This window comes from Schistocerca americana, chromosome 6 (genome assembly GCF_021461395.2).
Source record: "Schistocerca americana isolate TAMUIC-IGC-003095 chromosome 6, iqSchAmer2.1, whole genome shotgun sequence".
NCBI lineage: Eukaryota > Metazoa > Arthropoda > Insecta > Orthoptera > Acrididae > Schistocerca > Schistocerca americana.
This window is the reverse complement of record NC_060124.1, coordinates 639,591,295-639,617,971: the sequence shown is the minus strand read 5'-3', so window position 1 is coordinate 639,617,971 and position 26,677 is coordinate 639,591,295.

The following is a 26,677-nucleotide window of genomic DNA, read 5'->3' as shown; positions in this document are numbered from 1 at the left end:
CTTGCACCTTCTTATTGACGATGAAACACAGACATTGCATCGGAATTAAATACACAAGGCACTATGCCGGCTTAAGTACAAGAAGACTGACCCTTCTTACTGTCTATGTTTAGAACCATTCCTGTGACACTAGTTATAGATTTCGATGCTTCACTTCAGGTTTACTGTATCCCGTGGACCTTCTCATTGACGATGAAACACAGAAATTGCATCGGAATTAAATAGAAAAGGCACAATGCCGCCTTAAGTACAAGAAGACTGATTCTTCTTCTGACTATGTTTGGAACCATTCCTGTGACACTAGTTATAGATTCCGATGCCTCACTTCAGGTTTACTGTATCCCTCTGACCTTCTTATTGACGATGAAACACAGAAATTGCATCGGAATTAAATAGAAAAGGCACAATGCCGACTTAAGTACAAGAAGACTGACTCTTCTTACTGTCTACGTTTTGAACCATTCCTGTGGCACTAGTTATATATTCCGATGCTTCACTTCAGGTTTACTGTATCCCTTGGACCTTCTTATTGACGATGAAACACAGAAATTGCATCGGAATTAAATAGAAAAGTCACAATGCCGACTTAAGTACAAGAAGACTGACTCTTCTTTCTGTCTATGTTTTGAACCATTCCTGTGACGCTAGTTACAGATTCCGATGCTTCACTTCAGGTTTACTGTATCCCTCTGAACTTCTATTTGACGATGAAACACAGAAATTGCATCGGAATTAAATACAAAAGGCACAATGCCGACTTAAGTACAAGAAGACTGACTCTTCCTACTGTCTATGTTTGAACGATTACTGTGACATTAGTTATTATTTCCGATGCTTCACTTCAGGTTTACTGTATCCTTTGGACCTTCTAATTGGCGACGAAATGCAGAAATAGCTTCGAAATTAAATACAAAAGGCACAATTCCGACTTTAGTACAAGAAGACTGACTCTTCTTAGTGACTGCTTTGAACCATTCCTGTGACACTTGTTATAGATTCCGAGGCTTCACTTCAGGTTTACTATATCCCTCTGACCTTATTGACGATGAAACACAGATATTGCATTGGAATTAAATAGAAAAGGCACAATGCCGACGTAAGCACAAGAAGACTGACTCTTCTTACTGACTATGTTTTGAACCATTCCTGTGACACTAGTTATAGATTCCAACGCTTCACTTCAGGTTTACTGTACCCCTTGCACCTTCTTATTGACGGTGAAACACAGATATTGCATCGGAATTAAATACAAAAGCCACAATGCCGAATTATGTACAAGAAGACTGACCCTTCTTACTGTCTATGTTCTGAACCATTCCTGTGACGCTAGTTATAGATTCCGATGCTTCACTTCAGGTTTACTCTATCCCTAGGACCTTCTTATTGACGATGAAACACAGAAATTGCATCGGAACTAAATACAAAAGGCACAATGCCGACTTAAGTACAAGAAGACTGACTCTTCTTACTGAATATGTTTTCGACCAATCCTGTGACACTAGTTATAGATTCCGATGCTTCACTTCAGGTTTACTCTATCCCTAGGACATTCTTATTGACGATGAAAAACAGATATTGCATCGGAATTAAATACAAAAGGCACAATGCCGACTTAAGTACAAGAAGATTGACTCTTCTTACTGACTGTTTTGAACCATTCCTGCGACACTAGTTTTAGATTCCGATGCTTCACTTCAGGTTTACTGTATCCCTCTGACCTTCTTATTGACGATGAAACACAGAAATTGCATCGGAATTAAATACAAAAGGCACAATGCCGACTTAAGTACAAGAAGACTGACCCTTCTTCCTGTCTATGTTTAGAACCATTCCTGTGACACTAGTTATAGATTCCGATGCTTCACTTCAGGTTTACTGTATCCCTTGGACCTTCTTATTGTCGATGAAACACAGAAAATGCATCGGAATTAAATACAAAAGGCACAGTGCCGAATTAAGTACAAGAAGATTGACTCTTCTTACTGACTGTTTTGAACCATTCCTGTGACACTAATTATAGATTTCGATGCTTCACTTCAGGTTGTCTGTATCCCTCTGACCTTGTTATTGACGATGAAACACAGAAATTGCATCGGAATTAAATACAAAAGGCGCAATGCCGACTTAAGTACAAGAAGACTGACCCTTCTTACTGTCTATGCTTAGAACCATTCCTGTGACACTAGTTATACATTCCGATGCTTCACTTCACGTTTACTGTATCCGTTGCACCTTCTTATTGACGATGAAACACAGATATTGCATCGGAATAAAATACAAAACTCACAATGCCGGCTTTAGTACAAGAAGACTGACCCTTCTTACTGTCTATGTTTAGAACCATTCCTGTGACACTAGTTAAGGATTCCGATGCTTCACTTCAGGTTTACTGTATCCCTCTGACCTTCTTATTGACGATGAAACACAGAAATTGCATCGGAATTAAATACAAAAGGCACAATGCCGACTTAAGTACAAGAAGACTGACTGTTCGTACTGACTATGTTTTGAACCATTCCTGTGACACTAGTTATAGATTACGATGATTCACTTCAGGTTTACTGTATCCCTTGGACCTTCCTACTGACGATGAAACACAGATATTGCATCGGAATTAAATACAAAAGGCACATTGCCGACTTAAGTACAAGAAGACTGACTCTTCCTACTGTCTATGTTTTGAACCATTCCTGTGGCACTAGTTACTGATTCCGATGCTTCACTTCAGGTTTACTGTATCCCTCTGAACGTCTTTTGGACGATGAAACACAGAAATTGCATCGGAATTAAATACAAAAGGCCCAATGCCGACTTAAGTACAAGAAGACAGACTCTTCCTACTGTATATGTTTTGAACGATTCCTGTGACATTAGTTATTGATTCCGATGCTTCACTTCAGCTTTACTGTATCCTTTGGACCTTTTAATTGGCGACGAAATGCAGAAATAGCTTCGGAATTAAATACAAAAGGCACAGTGCCGACTTAAGTACAAGAAGACTGACTCTTCTTACTGACTGTTTTGAACCATTCCTGTGACACTTGTTATAGATTCCGAGGCTTCACTTCAGGTTTACTGTATCCCTCTGACCTCCTTATTGACGATGAAACACAGATATTGCATTGGAATTAAATAGAAAAGGCACAATGCCGACTTAAGCACAAGAAGACTGACTCTTCTTACTGACTATGCTTTGAATCATTCCTGTGACACTAGTTATAGATTCCGATGCTTCACTTCAGGTTTACTGTATCCCTTGCACCTTCTTATTGACGGTGAAACACAGATATTGCATCGGAATTAAATACAAAAGGCACAATGCCGACTTATATACAAGAAGACAGACCCTTCTTACTGTCTACGTTTTGAACCATTCCTGTGACACTAGTTATAGATTCCGATGCTTCACTTCAGGTTTACTCTATCCCTAGGACCTTCTTATTGACGATGAAACACAGAAATTGCATCGGAACTAAATACAAAAGGCACATTGCTGACTTAAGTACAAGAAGACTGACCCTTCCTACTGTCTATGTTTGAACGATTCCTGTGACACTAGTTATAGATTCCAACGCTTCACTTTAGGTTTACTGTATCCCTTGGACCTTCGTATTGCCGAAGAACACAGAAATTGCATCGGAATTAAATAGGAAAGGCACAATGCCGACTTAAGTACAAGGAGACTGACTTTTCCTACTGTCTATGTTTTGAACCATTCCTGTGACACTAGCTATAGATTCCGATGCTTCACTTCAGGTTTACTGTATCCCTCTGACCTTCTTTTTGACGATGAAACACAGAAATTGCATCGGAATTAAATACAAAAGGCACAATGTCGACTTAAGTACAAGAAGACTGACTCTTCTTACTGAATATGTTTTGAACCATTCCTGTGACACTAGTTATAGATTCCGATGCTTCACTTAAGGTTTACTCTATGCCTAGGACCTTCTTATTGACGATGAAACACAGAAATTGCATCGGAACTAAATACAAAAGGCACAATGCCGACTTAAGTACAAGAAGACTGACTCTTCCTACTGTCTATGTATGAACAATTCCTGTGACATTAGTTATAGATTCCGATGCTTCACTTCAGGTTTACTATATCCTTTGGACTTTCTTATTGGCGACGAAATACAGAAATTGCATTGGAATTAAATAGATAAGGCACATTGCCGACGTAAGTACAAGAAGACTGACCCTTCTTACTGTCTATGTTTTGAACCTTTCCTGTGACACTAGTTATAGATTCCGATGCTTCACTAAAGGTTTACTGTATCCCTTGGACCTTCTTATTGACGATGAAACACAGAAAATGCATCGGAATTAAATACAAAAGGCACAATGCCGACTTAAGTACAAGAAGATTGACTCTTCTTACTGACTGTTTTGAACCATTCCTGTGACACTAGTTATAGATTACGATGTTTCACTTCAGGTTTACTGTATCCCTCTGACCATCTTATTGACGATGAAAGACAGAAATTGCATCGGAATTAAATACAAAAGGCACAATGCCGACTTAAGTACAAGAAGACTGACCCTTCTTACTGACTATGTTTTGAACCATTCCTGTGACACTAGTTATAGATTACGATGATTCACTTCAGGTTTACTGTATCCCTTGGACCTTCTTATTGACGATGAATTACAGAAATAGCATCGGAATTAAATAGAAAAGGCACAATGCCGACTTAAGTACAAGAAGTCCTACTCTTCTATCTGTCTGTGTTTTGAACCATTCCTGTGACGCTAGTTACAGATTCCGATGCTTCACTTCAGGGTTACTGTATCCCTTGGACCTTCTTATTGACGATGAAACACAGATATTGCATCGGAATTAAATACATAAGGCACAATGCCGTCTTAAGTACAAGAAGACTGACTCTTCCTACTGTGTACGTTTTGAACGATTTCTGAGACATTAGTTATTGATTCCGATGCTTCACTTCAGGTTTACTGTATCCTTTGGACCTTCTAATTGGCGACGAAATGCAGAAATAGCTTCGAAATTAAATAGAAAATGCACAATGCCGACTTAAGTACAAGAAGGCTGACTCTTCTTACTGACTGTTTTGAACCATTCCTGTGACACTTGTTATAGATTCCGATGCTTCACTTCAGGTTAACTGTATTCCTCTGACCTTCTTTTTGACGATGAAATACAGAGATTGCATCGGAATTAAATACAAAATGCACAGTGCCGACCTAAGTAGAAGAAGACTGACTCTTCGTACTGACCATGTTTTGAACCATTCCTGTGACACTAGTTATAGATTACGATGATTCACTTCAGGTTTACTGTATCCCTCTGACATTCTTATTGACGTTGAAACACTGAAATTGCATCGGAATTAAATACAAAAGGCACAATGCCGACTTAAGTACAAGAAGACTGACTCTTCCTACTGTCTATGTTTTGAACGATTTCTGTGACATTAGTTATTGATTCCGATGCTTCACTTCAGGTTTACTGTATCCTTTGGACCTTCTAATTGGCGACGAAATGCAGAAATAGCTTCGAAACTAAATACAAAAGGTACAATAACGACTTAAGTACAAGAAGACTGACTCTTCTTACTGACTGTTTTGAACCATTCCTGTGACACTTGCTATAGATTCCGATGCTTCACTTCAGGTTTACTGTATCCCTCTGACCTTCTTTTTGACGATGAAATACAGAAATTGCATCGGAATTAAATACAAAAGGAACAATGCCGACTTAAGTACAAGAAGACTGACTCTTCGTACTGACCTTGTTTTGAACCATTCCTGTGACAGTAGTTTTAGATTACGATGATTCACTTCAGGTTTACTGTATCCCTTGGACCTTCTTATTGACGATGAAACACAGATATTGCATCGGAATTAAAAAGAAAAGGCAGAATGCCGACTTAAGTACAAGAAGACTGACTCTTCTTACTGACTATGTTTTGAACCATTCCTGTGACACTAGTTATAGATTAAGATGCTTCACTTCAGGTTTACTCAATCCCTCTGACCTTCTTATTGACGATGAAACACAGAAATTGAATCGGAAGTAAATAGAAAAGGCAAAATGCTGACTTAAGTACAAGAAGAGTGACTCTTCTTACTGTCTATGTTTTGAACCATTCCTGTGACACTAGTTACAGATTCCGATGCTTCACTTCAGGTTTATTGTACCCCTTGGACCTTCTTATTGACGATGAAACACAGAAATTGCATCGGAATTAAATACAAAAGGCACAATGCCGACTTAAGTACAAGAAGACTGACACTTCTTTCTGTCTATGTTTTGAACCATTCCTGTGACGCTAGTTACAGATTCCAATGCTCCACTTCAGGGTTACTGTATCCCTCTGACATTCTTATTGACGATGAAACACTGAAATTGCATCGGAATTAAATAGAAAAGGCACAATGCCGACTTTAGTACAAGAAGACTGACTCTTCCTACTGTCTATGTTTTGGACCATTCCTATGACACTAGTTAATGATTCCGATGCTTCACTTCAGGTTTACTGTATCCCTTGGACGTTCTTATTGACGATGAAACACAGAAATTGCATCGGAATTAAATAGAAAAGGCACAATGCCGACTTAAGTACAAGAAGACTGACTCTTCTTACTGACTATGGTTTGAACCATTCCTGTGACGCTAGTTACAGATTCCGATGCTTCACTTCAGGTTTACTGTATCCCTTGGACCTTCTTATTGACGATGAAACACAGATATTGCATCAGAATTAAATACAAAAGGCACAATGCCCACTTAAGTACAAGAAGACTGACTCTTCCTACTGTCTATGTTTTGAACGATTTCTGTGACATTAGTTATTGATTCCGATGCTTCACTTCAGGTTTACTGTATCCTTCGGACCTTCTAATTGGCGACGAAATGCAGAAATAGCTTCGAAACTAAATACAAAATGTACAAAACGACTTAAGTACAAGAAGACTGACTCTTCTTACTGACTGTTTTGAACCATTCCTGTGACACTTGTTATAGATTCCGATGCTTCACTTCAGGTTTACTGTATCCCTCTGACCTTCTTTTTGACGATGAAATACAGAAATTGCATCGGAATTAAATACAAAAGGAACAATGCCGTCTTAAGTACAAGAAGACTGACTCTTCGTACTGACCTTGTTTTGAACCATTCCTGTGACAGTAGTTATAAATTACGATGATTCACTTCAGGTTTACTGTATCCCTTGGACCTTCTTATTGACGATGAAACACAGATATTGCATCGGAATTAAAAAGAAAAGGCAGAATGGCGACTTAAGTACAAGAAGACTGACTCTTCTTACTGACTATGTTTTGAACCATTCCTGTGACACTAGTTATAGATTCAGATGCATCACTTCAAGTTTACTCTATCCCTAGGACCTACTTATTGACGATGAAACACAGAAATTGCATCGGAATTAAATACAAAAGGCACAATGCCGACGTAAGTACAAGAAGACTTACCCTACTTACTGTCTATGTTTAGAACCATTCCTGTGACACTAGTTATAGATTCCGATGCTTCAGATAAGGTTTACTGTATCCCTTGGACCTTCTTATTGACGATGCAACACAGAAAATGCCTCAGAATTATGTACAAAAGGCACAATGCCGACTTAAGTACAAGAAGATTGACTCTTTTACTGACTATTTGAACCATTCCAGTGACACTAGTCATAGATTCCGATGCATCACTTCAGCTTTACTGTATCCCTCTGACCTTGTTATTGACGATGAAACACAGAAATTGCATCGGAATTAAATACAAAAGGCACAATGCCGACTTGCGTACAAGAAGACTGACCCTTCTTACTGTCAATGTTTAGAACCGTTCCTGTGACACTAGTTATAGATTCCGATGCTTCACTTCATGTTTACTGTATGCCTTGCACCTTCTTATTGACGATGAAACACAGATATTGCATCGGAATTAAATACACAAGGCACTATGCCGGCTTAAGTACAAGAAGACTGACCCTTCTTACTGTCTATGTTTAGAACCATTCCTGTGACACTAGTTATAGATTTCGATGCTTCACTTCAGGTTTACTGTATCCCGTGGACCTTCTCATTGACGATGAAACACAGAAATTGCATCGAAATTAAATAGAAAAGGCACAATGCCGCCTTAAGTACAAGAAGATTGATTCTTCTTCTGACTATGTTTGGAACCATTCCTGTGACACTAGTTATAGATTCCGATGCCTCACTTCAGGTTTACTGTATCCCTCTGACCTTCTTATTGACGATGAAACACAGAAATTGCATCGGAATTAAATAGAAAAGGCACAATGCCGACTTAAGTACAAGAAGACTGACTCTTCTTACTGTCTACGTTTTGAACCATTCCTGTGGCACTAGTTATAGATTCCGATGCTTCACTTCAGGTTTACTGTATCCCTTGGACCTTCTTATTGACGATGAAACACAGAAATTGCATCGGAATTAAATAGAAAAGTCACAATGCCGACTTAAGTACAAGAAGACTGACTCTTCTTTCTGTCTATGTTTTGAACCATTCCTGTGACGCTAGTTACAGATTCCGATGCTTCACTTCAGGTTTACTGTATCCCTCTGAACTTCTATTTGACGATGAAACACAGAAATTGCATCGGAATTAAATACAAAAGGCACAATGCCGACTTAAGTACAAGAAGACTGACTCTTCCTACTGTCTATGTTTGAACGATTACTGTGACATTAGTTATTATTTCCGATGCTTCACTTCAGGTTTACTGTATCCTTTGGACCTTCTAATTGGCGACGAAATGCAGAAATAGCTTCGAAATTAAATACAAAAGGCACAATTCCGACTTTAGTACAAGAAGACTGACTCTTCTTAGTGACTGCTTTGAACCATTCCTGTGACACTTGTTATAGATTCCGAGGCTTCACTTCAGGTTTACTATATCCCTCTGACCTTATTGACGATGAAACACAGATATTGCATTGGAATTAAATAGAAAAGGCACAATGCCGACGTAAGCACAAGAAGACTGACTCTTCTTACTGACTATGTTTTGAACCATTCCTGTGACACTAGTTATAGATTCCAACGCTTCACTTCAGGTTTACTGTATCCCTTGCACCTTCTTATTGACGGTGAAACACAGATATTGCATCGGAATTAAATACAAAAGCCACAATGCCGAATTATGTACAAGAAGACTGACCCTTCTTACTGTCTATGTTCTGAACCATTCCTGTGACGCTAGTTATTGATTCCGATGCTTCACTTCAGGTTTACTCTATCCCTAGGACCTTCTTATTGACGATGAAACACAGAAATTGCATCGGAACTAAATACAAAAGGCACAATGCCGACTTAAGTACAAGAAGACTGACTCTTCTTACTGAATATGTTTTCAACCAATCCTGTGACACTAGTTATAGATTCCGATGCTTCACTTCAGGTTTACTCTATCCCTAGGACATTCTTAATGACGATGAAAAACAGATATTGCATCGGAATTAAATACAAAAGGCACAATGCCGACTTAAGTACAAGAAGATTGACTCTTCTTACTGACTGTTTTGAACCATTCCTGCGACACTAGTTTTAGATTCCGATGCTTCACTTCAGGTTTACTGTATCCCTCTGACCTTCTTATTGACGATGAAACACAGAAATTGCATCGGAATTAAATACAAAAGGCACAATGCCGACTTAAGTACTAGAAGACTGACCCTTCTTACTGTCTATGTTTAGAACCATTCCTGTGACACTAGTTATAGATTCCGATGCTTCACTTCAGGTTTACTGTATCCCTTGGACCTTCTTATTGACGATGAAACACAGAAAATGCATCGGAATTAAACACAAAAGGCACAGTGCCGAATTAAGTACAAGAAGATTGACTCTTCTTACTGACTGTTTTGAACCATTCCTGTGACACTAATTATAGATTTCGATGCTTCACTTCAGGTTGTCTGTATCCCTCTGACCTTGTTATTGACGATGAAACACAGAAATTGCATCGGAATTAAATACAAAAGGCGCAATGCCGACTTAAGTACAAGAAGACTGACCCTTCTTACTGTCTATGCTTAGAACCATTCCTGTGACACTAGTTATACATTCCGATGCTTCACTTCACGTTTACTGTATCCGTTGCACCTTCTTATTGACGATGAAACACAGATATTGCATCGGAATAAAATACAAAACTCACAATGCCGGCTTTAGTACAAGAAGACTGACCCTTCTTACTGTCTATGTTTAGAACCATTCCTGTGACACTAGTTAAGGATTCCGATGCTTCACTTCAGGTTTACTGTATCCCTCTGACCTTCTTATTGACGATGAAACACAGAAATTGCATCGGAACTAAATACAAAAGGCACAATGCCGACTTAAGTACAAGAAGACTGACTGTTCGTACTGACTATGTTTTGAACCATTCCTGTGACACTAGTTATAGATTACGATGATTCACTTCAGGTTTACTGTATCCCTTGGACCTTCCTACTGACGATGAAACACAGATATTGCATCGGAATTAAATACAAAAGGCACATTGCCGACTTAAGTACAAGAAGACTGACTCTTCCTACTGTCTATGTTTTGAACCATTCCTGTGGCACTAGTTACTGATTCCGATGCTTCACTTCAGGTTTACTGTATCCCTCTGAACGTCTTTTGGACGATGAAACACAGAAATTGCATCGGAATTAAATACAAAAGGCCCAATGCCGACTTAAGTACAAGAAGACAGACTCTTCCTACTGTATATGCTTTGAACGATTCCTGTGACATTAGTTATTGATTCCGATGCTTCACTTCAGCTTTACTGTATCCTTTGGACCTTTTAATTGGCGACGAAATGCAGAAATAGCTTCGGAATTAAATACAAAAGGCACAGTGCCGACTTAAGTACAAGAAGACTGACTCTTCTTACTGACTGTTTTGAACCATTCCTGTGACACTTGTTATAGATTCCGAGGCTTCACTTCAGGTTTACTGTATCCCTCTGACCTCCTTATTGACGATGAAACACAGATATTGCATTGGAATTAAATAGAAAAGGCACAATGCCGACTTAAGCACAAGAAGACTGACTCTTCTTACTGACTATGTTTTGAATCATTCCTGTGACACTAGTTGTAGATTCCGATGCTTCACTTCAGGTTTACTGTATCCCTTGCACCTTCTTATTGACGGTGAAACACAGATATTGCATCGGAATTAAATACAAAAGGCACAATGCCGACTTATATACAAGAAGACAGACCCTTCTTACTGTCTACGTTTTGAACCATTCCTGTGACACTAGTTATAGATTCCGATGCTTCACTTCAGGTTTACTCTATCCCTAGGACCTTCTTATTGACGATGAAACACAGAAATTGCATCGGAACTAAATACAAAAGGCACATTGCTGACTTAAGTACAAGAAGACTGACCCTTCCTACTGTCTATGTCTGAACGATTCCTGTGACACTAGTTATAGATTCCAACGCTTCACTTTAGGTTTACTGTATCCCTTGGACCTTCGTATTGCCGAAGAACACAGAAATTGCATCGGAATTAAATAGGAAAGGCACAATGCCGACTTAAGTACAAGGAGACTGACTTTTCCTACTGTCTATGTTTTGAACCATTCCTGTGACACTAGCTATAGATTCCGATGCTTCACTTCAGGTTTACTGTATCCCTCTGACCTTCTTTTTGACGATGAAACACAGAAATTGCATCGGAATTAAATACAAAAGGCACAATGTCGACTTAAGTACAAGAAGACTGACTCTTCTTACTGAATATGTTTTGAACCATTCCTGTGACACTAGTTATAGATTCCGATGCTTCACTTAAGGTTTACTCTATCCCTAGGACCTTCTTATTGACGATGAAACACAGAAATTGCATCGGAACTAAATACAAAAGGCACAATGCCGACTTAAGTACAAGAAGACTGACTCTTCCTACTGTCTATGTATGAACAATTCCTGTGACATTAGTTATAGATTCCGATGCTTCACTTCAGGTTTACTATATCCTTTGGACTTTCTTATTGGCGACGAAATACAGAAATTGCATTGGAATTAAATAGATAAGGCACATTGCCGACGTAAGTACAAGAAGACTGACCCTTCTTACTGTCTATGTTTTGAACCTTTCCTGTGACACTAGTTATAGATTCCGATGCTTCACTAAAGGTTTACTGTATCCCTTGGACCTTCTTATTGACGATGAAACACAGAAAATGCATCGGAATTAAATACAAAAGGCACAATGCCGACTTAAGTACAAGAAGATTGACTCTTCTTACTGACTGTTTTGAACCATTCCTGTGACACTAGTTATAGATTACGATGTTTCACTTCAGGTTTACTGTATCCCTCTGACCATCTTATTGACGATGAAAGACAGAAATTGCATCGGAATTAAATACAAAAGGCACAATGCCGACTTAAGTACAAGAAGACTGACCCTTCTTACTGACTATGTTTTGAACCATTCCTGTGACACTAGTTATAGATTACGATGATTCACTTCAGGTTTACTGTATCCCTTGGACCTTCTTATTGACGATGAATTACAGAAATAGCATCGGAATTAAATAGAAAAGGCACAATGCCGACTTAAGTACAAGAAGTCCTACTCTTCTATCTGTCTGTGTTTTGAACCATTCCTGTGACGCTAGTTACAGATTCCGATGCTTCACTTCAGGGTTACTGTATCCCTTGGACCTTCTTATTGACGATGAAACACAGATATTGCATCGGAATTAAATACATAAGGCACAATGCCGTCTTAAGTACAAGAAGACTGACTCTTCCTACTGTGTACGTTTTGAACGATTTCTGAGACATTAGTTATTGATTCCGATGCTTCACTTCAGGTTTACTGTATCCTTTGGACCTTCTAATTGGCGACGAAATGCAGAAATAGCTTCGAAATTAAATAGAAAATGCACAATGCCGACTTAAGTACAAGAAGGCTGACTCTTCTTACTGACTGTTTTGAACCATTCCTGTGACACTTGTTATAGATTCCGATGCTTCACTTCAGGTTAACTGTATTCCTCTGACCTTCTTTTTGACGATGAAATACAGAGATTGCATCGGAATTAAATACAAAATGCACAATGCCGACCTAAGTAGAAGAAGACTGACTCTTCGTACTGACCATGTTTTGAACCATTCCTGTGACACTAGTTATAGATTACGATGATTCACTTCAGGTTTACTGTATCCCTCTGACATTCTTATTGACGATGAAACACTGAAATTGCATCGGAATTAAATACAAAAGGCACAATGCCGACTTAAGTACAAGAAGACTGACTCTTCCTACTGTCTATGTTTTGAACGATTTCTGTGACATTAGTTATTGATTCCGATGCTTCACTTCAGGTTTACTGTATCCTTTGGACCTTCTAATTGGCGACGAAATGCAGAAATAGCTTCGAAACTAAATACAAAAGGTACAATAACGACTTAAGTACAAGAAGACTGACTCTTCTTACTGACTGTTTTGAACCATTCCTGTGACACTTGTTATAGATTCCGATGCTTCACTTCAGTTTTACTGTATCCCTCTGACCTTCTTTTTGACGATGAAATACAGAAATTGCATCGGAATTAAATACAAAAGGAACAATGCCGACTTAAGTAGAAGAAGACTGACTCTTCGTACTGACCTTGTTTTGAACCATTCCTGTGACAGTAGTTTTAGATTACGATGATTCACTTCAGGTTTACTGTATCCCTTGGACCTTCTTATTGACGATGAAACACAGATATTGCATCGGAATTAAAAAGAAAAGGCAGAATGCCGACTTAAGTACAAGAAGACTGACTCTTCTTACTGACTATGTTTTGAACCATTCCTGTGACACTAGTTATAGATTAAGATGCTTCACTTCAGGTTTACTCAATCCCTCTGACCTTCTTATTGACGATGAAACACAGAAATTGAATCGGAAGTAAATCGAAAAGGCAAAATGCTGACTTAAGTACAAGAAGAGTGACTCTTCTTACTGTCTATGTTTTGAACCATTCCTGTGACACTAGTTATAGATTCCGATGCTTCACTTCAGGTTTACTGTACCCCTTGGACCTTCTTATTGACGATGAAACACAGAAATTGCATCGGAATTAAATAGAAAAGGCACAATGCCGACTTAAGTACAAGAAGACTGACACTTCTTTCTGTCTATGTTTTGAACCATTCCTGTGACGCTAGTTACAGATTCCAATGCTCCACTTCAGGGTTACTGTATCCCTCTGACATTCTTATTGACGATGAAACACTGAAATTGCATCGGAATTAAATAGAAAAGGCACAATGCCGACTTTAGTACAAGAAGACTGACTCTTCCTACTGTCTATGTTTTGGACCATTCCTATGACACTAGTTATAGATTCCGATGCTTCACTTCAGGTTTACTGTATCCCTTGGACGTTCTTATTGACGATGAAACACAGAAATTGCATCGGAATTAAATAGAAAAGGCACAATGCCGACTTAAGTACAAGAAGACTGACTCTTCTTACTGACTATGGTTTGAACCATTCCTGTGACGCTAGTTACAGATTCCCATGCTCCACTTCAGGTTTACTGTATCCCTTGGACCTTCTTATTGACGATGAAACACAGATATTGCATCAGAATTAAATACAAAAGGCACAATGCCGACTTAAGTACAAGAAGACTGACTCTTCCTACTGTCTATGTTTTGAACGATTTCTGTGACATTAGTTATTGATTCCGATGCTTCACTTCAGGTTTACTGTATCCTTTGGACCTTCTAATTGGCGACGAAATGCAGAAATAGCTTCGAAACTAAATACAAAAGGTACAAAACGACTTAAGTACAAGAAGACTGACTCTTCTTACTGACTGTTTTGAACCATTCCTGTGACACTTGTTATAGATTCCGATGCTTCACTTCAGGTTTACTGTATCCCTCTGACCTTCTTTTTGACGATGAAATACAGAAATTGCATCGGAATTAAATACAAAAGGAACAATGCCGTCTTAAGTACAAGAAGACTGACTCTTCGTACTGACCTTGTTTTGAACCATTCCTGTGACAGTAGTTATAAATTACGATGATTCACTTCAGGTTTACTGTATCCCTTGGACCTTCTTATTGACGATGAAACACAGATATTGCATCGGAATTAAAAAGAAAAGGCAGAATGCCGACTTAAGTACAAGAAGACTGACTCTTCTTACTGACTATGTTTTAAACCATTCCTGTGACACTAGTTATAGATTCCGATGTTTCACTTCAGCTTTACTCAATCCCTCTGACCTTCTTATTGCCGATGAAACACAGAAATTGAATCGGAAGTAAATAGAAAAGGCAAAATGCTGACTTAAGTACAAGAAGAGTGACTCTTCTTACTGTCGCTGTTTTGAACCATTCCTGTGACACTAGTTATAGATTCCGATGCTTCACTTCAGGTTTCCTGTACCCCTTGGACCTTCTTATTGACGATGAAACACAGAAATTGCATCGGAATTAAATAGAAAAGGCACAATGCCGACTTAACTACAAGAAGACTGACACTTCTTTCTGTCTATGTTATGAACCATTCCTGTGACGCTAGTTACAGATTCCAATGCTCCACTTCAGGGTTACTGTATCCCTCTGACATTCTTATTGACGATGAAACACTGAAATTGCATCGGAATTAAATACAAAAGGCACAATGCCGACTTAAGTACAAGAAGACTGACTCTTCCTACTGTCTATGTTTTGGACCATTCCTGTGACACTAGTTATAGATTCCGATGCTTTACTTCAGGTTTACTGTATCCCTTGGACGTTCGTATTGACGATGAAACACAGAAATTGCATCGGAATTAAATAGAAAAGGCACAATGCCGACTTAAGTACAAGAAGACTGACTCTTCTTACTGACTATGGTTTGAACCATTCCTGTGACGCTAGTTACAGATTCCGATGCTTCACTTCAGGTTTACTGTATCCCTTGGACCTTCTTATTGACGATGAAACACAGATATTGCATCAGAATTAAATACAAAAGGCACAATGCCGACTTAAGTACAAGAGGACTGACTCTTCCTACTGTCTATGTTTTTAACGATTTCTGTGACATTAGTTATTGATTCCGATGCTTCACTTCAGGTTTACTGTATCCTTTGGACCTTCTAATTGGCGACGAAATGCAGAAATAGCTTCGAAACTAAATACAAAAGGTACAATAACGACTTAAGTACAAGAAGACTGACTCTTCTTACTGACTGTTTTGAACCATTCCTGTGACACTTGTTATAGATTCCGATGCTTCACTTCAGGTTTACTGTATCCCTCTGACCTTCTTTTTGACGATGAAATACAGAAATTGCATCGGAATTAAATACAAAAGGAACAATGCCGACTTAAGTACAAGAAGACTGACTCTTCGTACTGACCTTGTTTTGAACCATTCCTGTGACAGTAGTTATAGATTACGATGATTCACTTCAGGTTTACTGTATCCCTTGGACCTTCTTATTGACGATGAAACACAGATATTGCATCGGAATTAAATAGAAAAGGCAGAATGCCGACTTAAGTACAAGAAGACTGACTCTTTTTACTGACTATGTTTTGAACCATTCCTGTGACACTAGTTATAGATTCCGATGCTTCACTTCAGGTTTACTCAATCCCTCTGACCTTCTTATTGACGATGAAACACAGATATTGAATCGGAAGTAAATAGAAAAGGCAAAATGCTGACTTAAGTACAAGAAGAGTGACTCTTCTTACTGTCTATGTTTTGAACCATTCCTGTGACACTAGTTATAGATTCAGATGCTTCACTTCAGGTTTACTGTACCCCTTGGACCTTCTTATTGACGATGAAACACAGAAATTGCATCGGAATTAAATAGAAAAGGCACAATGCCGACTTAAGTACAAGAAGACTGACACTTCTTTCTGTCTATGTTTTGAACCATTCCTGTGACGCTAGTTACAGATTCCAATGCTCCACTTCAGGGTTACTGTATCCCTCGTACATTCTTATTGACGATGAAACACTGAAATTGCATCGGAATTAAATAGAAAAGGCACAATGCCGACTTAAGTGCAAGAAGACTGACTCTTCCTACTGTCTACGTTTTGAACGATTTCTGAGACATTAGTTATTGATTCCGATGCTTCACTTCAGGTTTACTGTATCCTTTGGACCTTCTAATTGGCGACGAAATGCAGAAATAGCTTCGAAATTAAATAGAAAATGCACAATGCCGACTTAAGTACAAGAAGGCTGACTCTTCTTACTGACTGTTTTGAACCATTCCTGTGACACTTGTTATAGATTCCGATGCTTCACTTCAGGTTAACTGTATCCCTCTGACCTTCTTTTTGACGATGAAATACAGAGATTGCATCGGAATTATATACAAAATGCACAATGCCGACCTAAGTAGAAGAAGACTGACTCTTCGTACTGACCATGTTTTGAACCATTCCTGTGACACTAGTTATAGATTACGATGATTCACTTCAGGTTTACTGTATCCCTCTGACATTCTTATTGACGATGAAACACTGAAATTGCATCGGAATTAAATACAAAAGGCACAATGCCGACTTAAGTACAAGAAGACTGACTCTTCCTACTGTCTATGTTTTGGACCATTCCTGTGACACTAGTTATAGATTCCGATGCTTCACTTCAGGTTTACTGTATCCCTTGGACGTTCTTATTGACGATGAAACACAGAAATTGCATCGGAATTAAATAGAAAAGGCACAATGCCGACTTAAGTACAAGAAGACTGACTCTTCTTACTGACTATGGTTTGAACCATTCCTGTGACGCTAGTTACAGATTCCGATGCTTCACTTCAGGTTTACTATATCCCTTGGACCTTCTTATTGATGATGAAACACAGATATTGCATCAGAATTAAATACAAAAGGCACAATGCCGACTTAAGTACAAGAAGACTGACTCTTCCTACTGTCTATGTTTTTAACGATTTCTGTGACATTAGTTATTGATTCCGATGCTTCACTTCAGGTTTACTGTATCCTTTGGACCTTCTAATTGGCGACGAAATGCAGAAATAGCTTCGAAACTAAATACAAAAGGTACAATAACGACTTAAGTACAAGAAGACTGACTCTTCTTACTGACTGTTTTGAACCATTCCTGTGACACTTGTTATAGATTCCGATGCTTCACTTCAGGTTTACTGTATCCCTCTGACCTTCTTTTTGACGATGAAATACAGAAATTGCATCGGAATTAAATACAAAAGGAACAATGCCGACTTAAGTACAAGAAGACTGACTCTTCGTACTGACCTTGTTTTGAACCATTCCTGCGACAGTAGTTATAGATTACGATGATTCACTTCAGGTTTACTGTATCCCTTGGACCTTCTTATTGACGATGAAACACAGATATTGCATCGGAATTAAATAGAAAAGGCAGAATGCCGACTTAAGTACAAGAAGACTGACTCTTCTTACTGACTATGTTTTGAACCATTCCTGTGACACTAGTTATAGATTCCGATGCTTCACTTCAGGTTTACTCAATCCCTCTGACCTTCTTATTGACGATGAAACACAGATATTGAATCGGAAGTAAATAGAAAAGGCAAAATGCTGACTTAAGTACAAGAAGAGTGACTCTTCTTACTGTCTATGTTTTGAACCATTCCTGTGACACTAGTTATAGATTCCGATGCTTCACTTCAGGTTTACTGTACCCCTTGGACCTTCTTATTGACGATGAAACACAGAAATTGCATCGGAATTAAATAGAAAAGGCACAATGCCGACTTAAGTACAAGAAGACTGACACTTCTTTCTGTCTATGTTTTGAACCATTCCTGTGACGCTAGTTACAGATTCCAATGCTCCACTTCAGGGTTACTGTATCCCTCTGACATTCTTATTGACGATGAAACACTGAAATTGCATCGGAATTAAATAGAAAAGGCACAATGCCGACTTAAGTACAAGAAGACTGACTCTTCCTACTGTCTATGTTATGAACCATTCCTGTGACACTAGTTATAGATTCCGATGCTTCACTTCAGGTTTAATGTATCCCTTGGACGATCTTATTGACGATGAAACACAGAAATTGCATCGGAATTATATAGAAGAGGCACAATGCCGACTTAAGTACAAGAAAACTGACTCTTCTTACTGACTATGTTTTGAACCATTCCTGTGACGCTAGTTACAGATTCCGATGCTTCACTTCAGGTTTACTGTATCCCTTGGACCTTCTTATTGACGATGAAACACAGATATTGCATCAGAGTTAAATACAAAAGGCACAATGCCGACTTAAGTACAAGAAGACTGACTCTTACTACTGTCTGTGTTTTGAACCATTCCTGTGTCACTAGTTACAGATTCCGATGCTTCACTTCAGGTTTACTGTATCCCTTGCACCTTCTTATTCAGGATGAAACGCAGATATTGCATCGGAATTAAATACAAAAGGCACAATGCCGACATAAGGACAAGAAGACTGACCCTTCTTACTGACTATGTTTTGAACCATTCCTGTGACACTAGTTATAGATTACGATGATTCACTTCAGGTTTACTGTATCCCTTGGACCATCCTATTGACGATGAAACACAGAAATAGCGTCGGAATTAAATAGAAAAGGCACAATGCCGACTTAAGTACAAGAAGACCTACTCTTCTATCTGTCTATGTTTTGAACCATTCCTGTGACGCTAGTTACAGATTCCGATGCTTCACTTCAGGGTTACTGTATCCCTTGGACCTTCTTATTGACGATGAAACACAGATATTGCATCGGAATTAAATACATAAGGCATAATGCCGACTTAAGTACAAGAAGACTGACTCTTCCTACTGTCTTCGTTTTGAACGATTTCTGAGACATTAGTTATTGATTCCGATGCTTCACTTCAGGTTTACTGTATCCTTTGGACCTTCTAATTGGCGACGAAATGCAGAAATAGCTTCGAAATTAAATACAAAAGGCACAATGCCGACTTAAGTACAAGAAGGCTGACTCTTCTTACTGACTGTTTTGAACCATTCCTGTGCCACTTGTTATAGATTCCGATGCTTCACTTCAGGTTAACTGTATCCCTCTGACCTTCTTTTTGACGATGATATACAGAGATTGCATCGGAATTAAATACAAAATGCACATTGCCGACCTAAGTACAAGAAGACTGACTCTTCGTACTGACCATGTTTTGAACCATTCCTGTGACACTAGTTATAGATTACGATGATTCACTTCAGGTTTACTGTATCCCTCTGACATTCTTATTGACGATGAAACACTGAAATTGCATCGGAATTAAATACAAAAGGCACAATGCCGACTTAAGTAGAAGAAGACTGACTCTTCCTACTGTCTATGTTTTGAACCATTCCTGTGACACTAGTTATAGATTCCGATGCTTCACTTCAGGTTTACTGTATCCCTTGGACGTTCTTATTGACGATGAAACACAGAAATTGCATCGGAATTAAATAGAAAAGGCACAATGCCGATTTAAGTACAAGAAGACTGACTCAACTTACTGACTATGGTTTGAACCATTCCTGTGACGCTAGTTACAGATTCCGATGCTTCACTTCAGGTTTACTGTATCCCTTGGACCTTCTTATTGACGATGAAACACAGATATTGCATCAGAATTAAATACAAAAGGCACAATGCCGACTTAAGTACAAGAAGACTGACTCTTCCTACTGTCTATGTTTTGAACGATTTCTGTGACATTAGTTATTGATTCCGATTCTTCACTTCAGGTTTACTGTATCCTTTGGAACTTCTAATTGGCGACGAAATGCAGAAATAGCTTCGAAACTAAATACAAAAGGCACAATGCCGACTTAAGTACAAGAAGACTGACTCTTCTTACTGACTGTTTTGAACCATTCCTGTGACACTTGTTGTAGATTCCGATGCTTCACTTCAGGTTTACTGTATCCCTCTGACCTTCCTTTTGACGATGAAATACAGAAATTGCATCGGAATTAAATACAAAAGGCACAATGCCGACTTAAGTACAAGAAGACTGACTCTTCCTACTGTCTATGTTTTGAACCATTCCTGTGACATTAGTTATAGATTCCGATGCTTCACTTCAGGTTTACTGTATCCCTTGGACGTTCTTATTGACGATGAAACACAGAAATTGCATCGGAATTAAATAGAAAAGGCACAATGCCGACTTAAGTTTAAGAAGACTGACTCATCTTACTGACTATGGTTTGAACCATTCCTGTGACGCTAGTTACAGATTCCGATGCTTCACTTCAGGTTTACTGTATCCCTTGGACCTTCTTATTGACGATGAAACACAGAAACTGCATCGGAATTAAATAGAAAAGGCACAATGCCGACTTAAGTACAAGAAGACTGACTCATCTTACTGACTATGGTTTGAACCATTCCTGTGACGCTAGTTACAGATTCCGATGCTTCACTTCAGGTTTACTGTATCCCTTGGACCTTCTTATTGACGATGAAACACAGATATTGCATCAGAATTAAATACAAAAGGCACAATGCCGACTTAAGTACAAGAAGACTGACTCTTACTACTGTCTGTGTTTTGAACCATTCCTGTGTCACTAGTTACAGATTCCGATGCTTCACTTCAGGTTTACTGTATCCCTTGCACCTTCTTATTCAGGATGAAACGCAGATATTGCATCGGAATTAAATACAAAAGGCACAATGCCGACTTAAGGACAAAAAGATTGACCCTTCTTACTGACTATGTTTTGAACCATTCCTGTGACACTAGTTATAGATTACGATGATTCACTTCAGGTTTACTGTATCCCTTGGACCTTCTTATTGACGATGAAACACAGATATTGCATCGGAATTAGATACATAAGGCACAATGCCGAATTAAGTACAAGAAGACTGACTCTTCCTACTGTCTATGTTTTGAACGATTTCTGTGACATTAGTTATTGATTCCGATGCTTCACTTCGGGTTTACTGTATCCTTTGGACCTTCTAATTGGCGACGAAATGCAGAAATAGCTTCGAAACTAAATACAAAAGGTACAATAACGACTTAAGTACAAGAAGACTGACTCTTCTTACTGACTGTTTTGAACCATTCCTGTGACACTAGTTATAGATTCCGATGCTTCACTTCAGGTTTACTCAATCCCTCTGACATTCTTATTGACGATGAACACAGAAATTGAATCGGAAGTAAACAGAAAAGGCAAAATGCTGACTTAAGTACAAGAAGAGTAATTTCTTCTTACTGTCTATGTTTTGAACCATTCCTGTGACACTAGTTATAGATTCCGATGCTTCACTTCAGGTTTACTGTACCCCTTGGACCTTCTTATTGACGATGAAACACAGAAATTGCATCGGAATTAAATAGAAAAGGCACAATGCCGACTTAAGTACAAGAAGACTGACACTTCTTTCTGTCTATGTTTTGAACCATTCCTGTGACGCTAGTTACAGATTCCAATGCTCCACTTCAGGGTTACTGTATCCCTCTGACATTCTTATTGACGACGAAACACTGAAATTGCATCGGAATTAAATAGAAAAGGCACAATGCCGACTTAAGTACAAGAAGACTGACTCTTCCTACTGTCTATGTTTTGAACCATTCCTGTGACACTAGTTATAGATTCCGATGCTTCACTTCAGGTTTAATGTATCCCTTGGACGATCTTAATGACGATGAAACACAGAAATTGCATCGGAATTAAATAGAAAAGGCACAATGCCGACTTAAGTACAAGTAGACTGACTCTTCTTACTGACTATGTTTTGAACCATTCCTGTGACGCTAGTTACAGTTTCCGATGCTTCACTTTAGGTTTACTGTATCCCTTGGACCTTCTTATTGACGATGAAACACAGATATTGCATCAGAGTTAAATACAAAAGGCACAATGCCGACTTAAGTACAAGAAGACTGACTCTTACCACTGTCTGTGTTTTGAACCATTCCTGTGTCACTAGTTACAGATTCCGATGCTTCACTTCAGGTTTACTGTATCCCTTGCACCTTCTTATTCAGGATGAAACGCAGATATTGCATCGGAATTAAAGAAAAATGGCACAATGCCGACTTAAGGACAAGAAGATTGACCCTTCTTACTGACTATGTTTTGAACCATTCCTGTGACACTAGTTATAGATTACGATGATTCACTTCAGGTTTACTGTATCCCTTGGACCTTCTTATTGACGATGAAACACAGAAATAGCATCGGAATTAAATAGAAAAGGCACAATGCCGACTTAAGTACAAGAAGACCTACTCTTCTATCTGTCTATGTTTGAACCATTCCTGTGACGCTAGTTACAGATTCCGATGCTTCACTTCAGGGTTACTGTATCCCTTGGACCTTCTTATTGACGATGAAACACAGATATTGCATCGGAATTAAATACATAAGGCACAATGCCGACTTAAGTACAAGAAGACTTACTCTTCCTACTGTCTACGTTTTGAACGATTTCTGAGACATTAGTTATTGATTCCGATGCTTTACTTCAGGTTTACTGTATCCTTTGGACCTTCTAATTGGCGACGAAATGCAGAAATGGCTTCGAAATTAAATACAAAAGGCACAATGCCGACTTAAGTACAAGAAGGCTGACTCTTCTTACTGACTGTTTTGAACCATTCCTGTGGCACTTGTTATAGATTCCGATGCTTCACTTCAGGTTAACTGTATCCCTCTGACCTTCTTTTTGACGATGAAATACAGAGATTGCATCGGAATTAAAAACAAAATGCACAATGCCGACCTAAGTACAAGAAGACTGACTCTTCGTACTGACCATGTTTTGAACCATTCCTGTGACACTAGTTATAGTTTACGATGATTCACTTCAGGTTTACTGTATCCCTCTGACATTCTTATTGACGATGAAACACTGAAATTGCATCGGAATTAAATACAAAAGGCACAATGCCGACTTAAGTACAAGAAGACTGACTCTTCCTACTGTCTATGTTTTGAACCATTCCTGTGACACTAGTTATAGATTCCGATGCTTCACTTCAGGTTTACTGTATCCCTTGGACGTTCTTATTGACGATGAAACACAGAAATTGCATCGGAATTAAATAGAAAAGGCACAATGCCGACTTAAGTACAAGAAGACTGACTCTTCTCACTGACTATGGTTTGAACCATTCCTGTGACGCTAGTTACAGATTCCGATGCTTCACTTCAGGTTTACTGTATCCCTTGGACCTTCTTATTGACGATGAAACACAGATATTGCATCAGAATTAAATACAAAAGGCACAATGCCGACTTAGGTACAAGATGACTGACTCTTCCTACTGTCTATGTTTTGAACGATTTCAGTGACATTAGTTATTGATTCCGATGCTTCACTTCAGGTTTACTGTATCCTTTGGACCTTCTAATTGGCGACGAAATGCAGAAATAGCTTCGAAACTAAATACAAAAGGCACAATGCCGACTTAAGTACAAGAAGACTGACTCTTCTTACTGACTGCTTTGAAATATTCCTGTGACACTTGTTATAGATTCCGATGCTTCACTTCAGGTTTACTGTATCCCTCTGACCTTCTTTTTGACGATGAAATACAGAAATTGCATCGGAATTAAATACAAAAATCACAATGCCGACTTAAGTACAAGAAGACTGACTCTTCGTACTGACCATGTTTTGAACCATTCCTGTGACACTAGTTATAGATTACGATGATTCACTTCAGGTTTACTGTATCCCTCTGACATTCTTATTGCCGATGAAACACTGAAATTGCATCGGAATTAAATACAAAAGGCACAATGCCGACTTAAGTACAAGAAGACTGACTCTTCCTACTGTCTATGTTTTGAACCATTTCTGTGACACTAGTTATAGATTCCGATGCTTCACTTCAGGTTTACTGTATCCCTTGGACGTTCGTATTGACGATGAAACACAGAAATTGCATCGGAATTAAATAGAAAAGGCACAATGCCGACTTAAGTACAAGAAGACTGACTCAACTTACTGACTATGGTTTGAACCATTCCTGTGACGCTAGTTACAGATTCCGATGCTTCACTTCAGGTTTACTGTATCCCTTGGACCTTCTTATTGACGATGAAACACAGATATTGCATCAGAATTAAATACAAAAGGCACAATGCCGACTTAAGTACAAGAAGACTGACTCTTCCTACTGTCTATGTTTTGAACCATTCCTGTGACACTAGTTATAGATTCCGATGCTTCACTTCAGGTTTACTGTATCCCTTGGACCTTCTTATTGACGATGAAACACAGATATTGCATCAGAATTAAATACAAAAGGCACAATGCCGACTGAAGTACAAGAAGACTGACTCTTACTACTGTCTGTGTTTTGAACCATTCCTGTGTCACTAGTTACAGATTCCGATGCTTCACTTCAGGTTTACTGTATCCCTTGCACCTTCTTATTCAGGATGAAACGCAGATATTGCATCGGAATTAAATACAAAAGGCACAATGCCGACTTAAGGACAAGAAGACTGACCCTTCTTACTGACTATGCTTTGAACCATTCCTGTGACACTAGTTATAGATTACGATGATTCACTTCAGGTTTACTGTATCCCTTGGACCTTCTTATTGACGATGGAACACAGAAATAGCATCGGAATTAAATAGAAAAGGCACAATGCCGACTTAAGTACAAGAAGACCTACTCTTCTATCTGTCTATGTTTTGAACCATTCCTGTGACGCTAGTTACAGATTCCGATGCTTCACTTCAGGGTTACTGTATCCCTTGGACCTTCTTATTAACGATGAAACACAGATATTGCATCGGAATTAAATACATAAGGCACAATTCCGACTTAAGTACAAGAAGACTGACTCTTCCTACTGTCTATGTTTTGAACGATTTCTGTGACATTAGTTATTGATTCCGATGCTTCACTTCGGGTTTACTGTATCCTTTGGACCTTCTAATTGGCGACGAAATGCAGAAATAGCTTCGAAACTAAATACAAAAGGTACAATAACGACTTAAGTACAAGAAGACTGACTCTTCGTACTGACTGTTTTGAACCATTCCTGTGACACTAGTTATAGATTCCGATGGTTCACTTCAGGTTTACTCAATCCCTCTGACATTCTTATTGACGATGAAACACAGAAATTGGACCGGAAGTAAATAGAAAAGGCAAAATGCTGACTTAAGTACAAGAAGAGTAACTCTTCTTACTGTCTATGTTTTGAACCATTCCTGTGACACTAGTTATAGATTCCGATGCTTCACTTCAGGTTTACTGTACCCCTTGGACCTTCTTATTGACGATGAAACACAGAAATTGCATCGGAATTAAATAGAAAATGCACAATGCCGACTTAAGTACAAGAAGACTGACACTTCTTTCTGTCTATGTTTTGAACCATTCCTGTGACGCTAGTTACAGATTACAATGCTCCACTTCAGGGTTACTGTATCCCTCTGACATTCTTATTGACGATGAAACACTGAAATTGCATCGGAATTAAATAGAAAAGGCACAATGCCGACTTAAGTACAAGACGACTGACTCTTCCTACTGTCTACGTGTTGAACGATTTCTGAGACATTAGTTATTGATTCCGATGCTTCACTTCAGGTTTACTGTATCCTTTGGACCTTCTAATTGGCGACGAAATGCAGAAATAGCTTCGAAATTAAATACAAAAGGCACAATGCCGACTTAAGTACAAGAAGGCTGA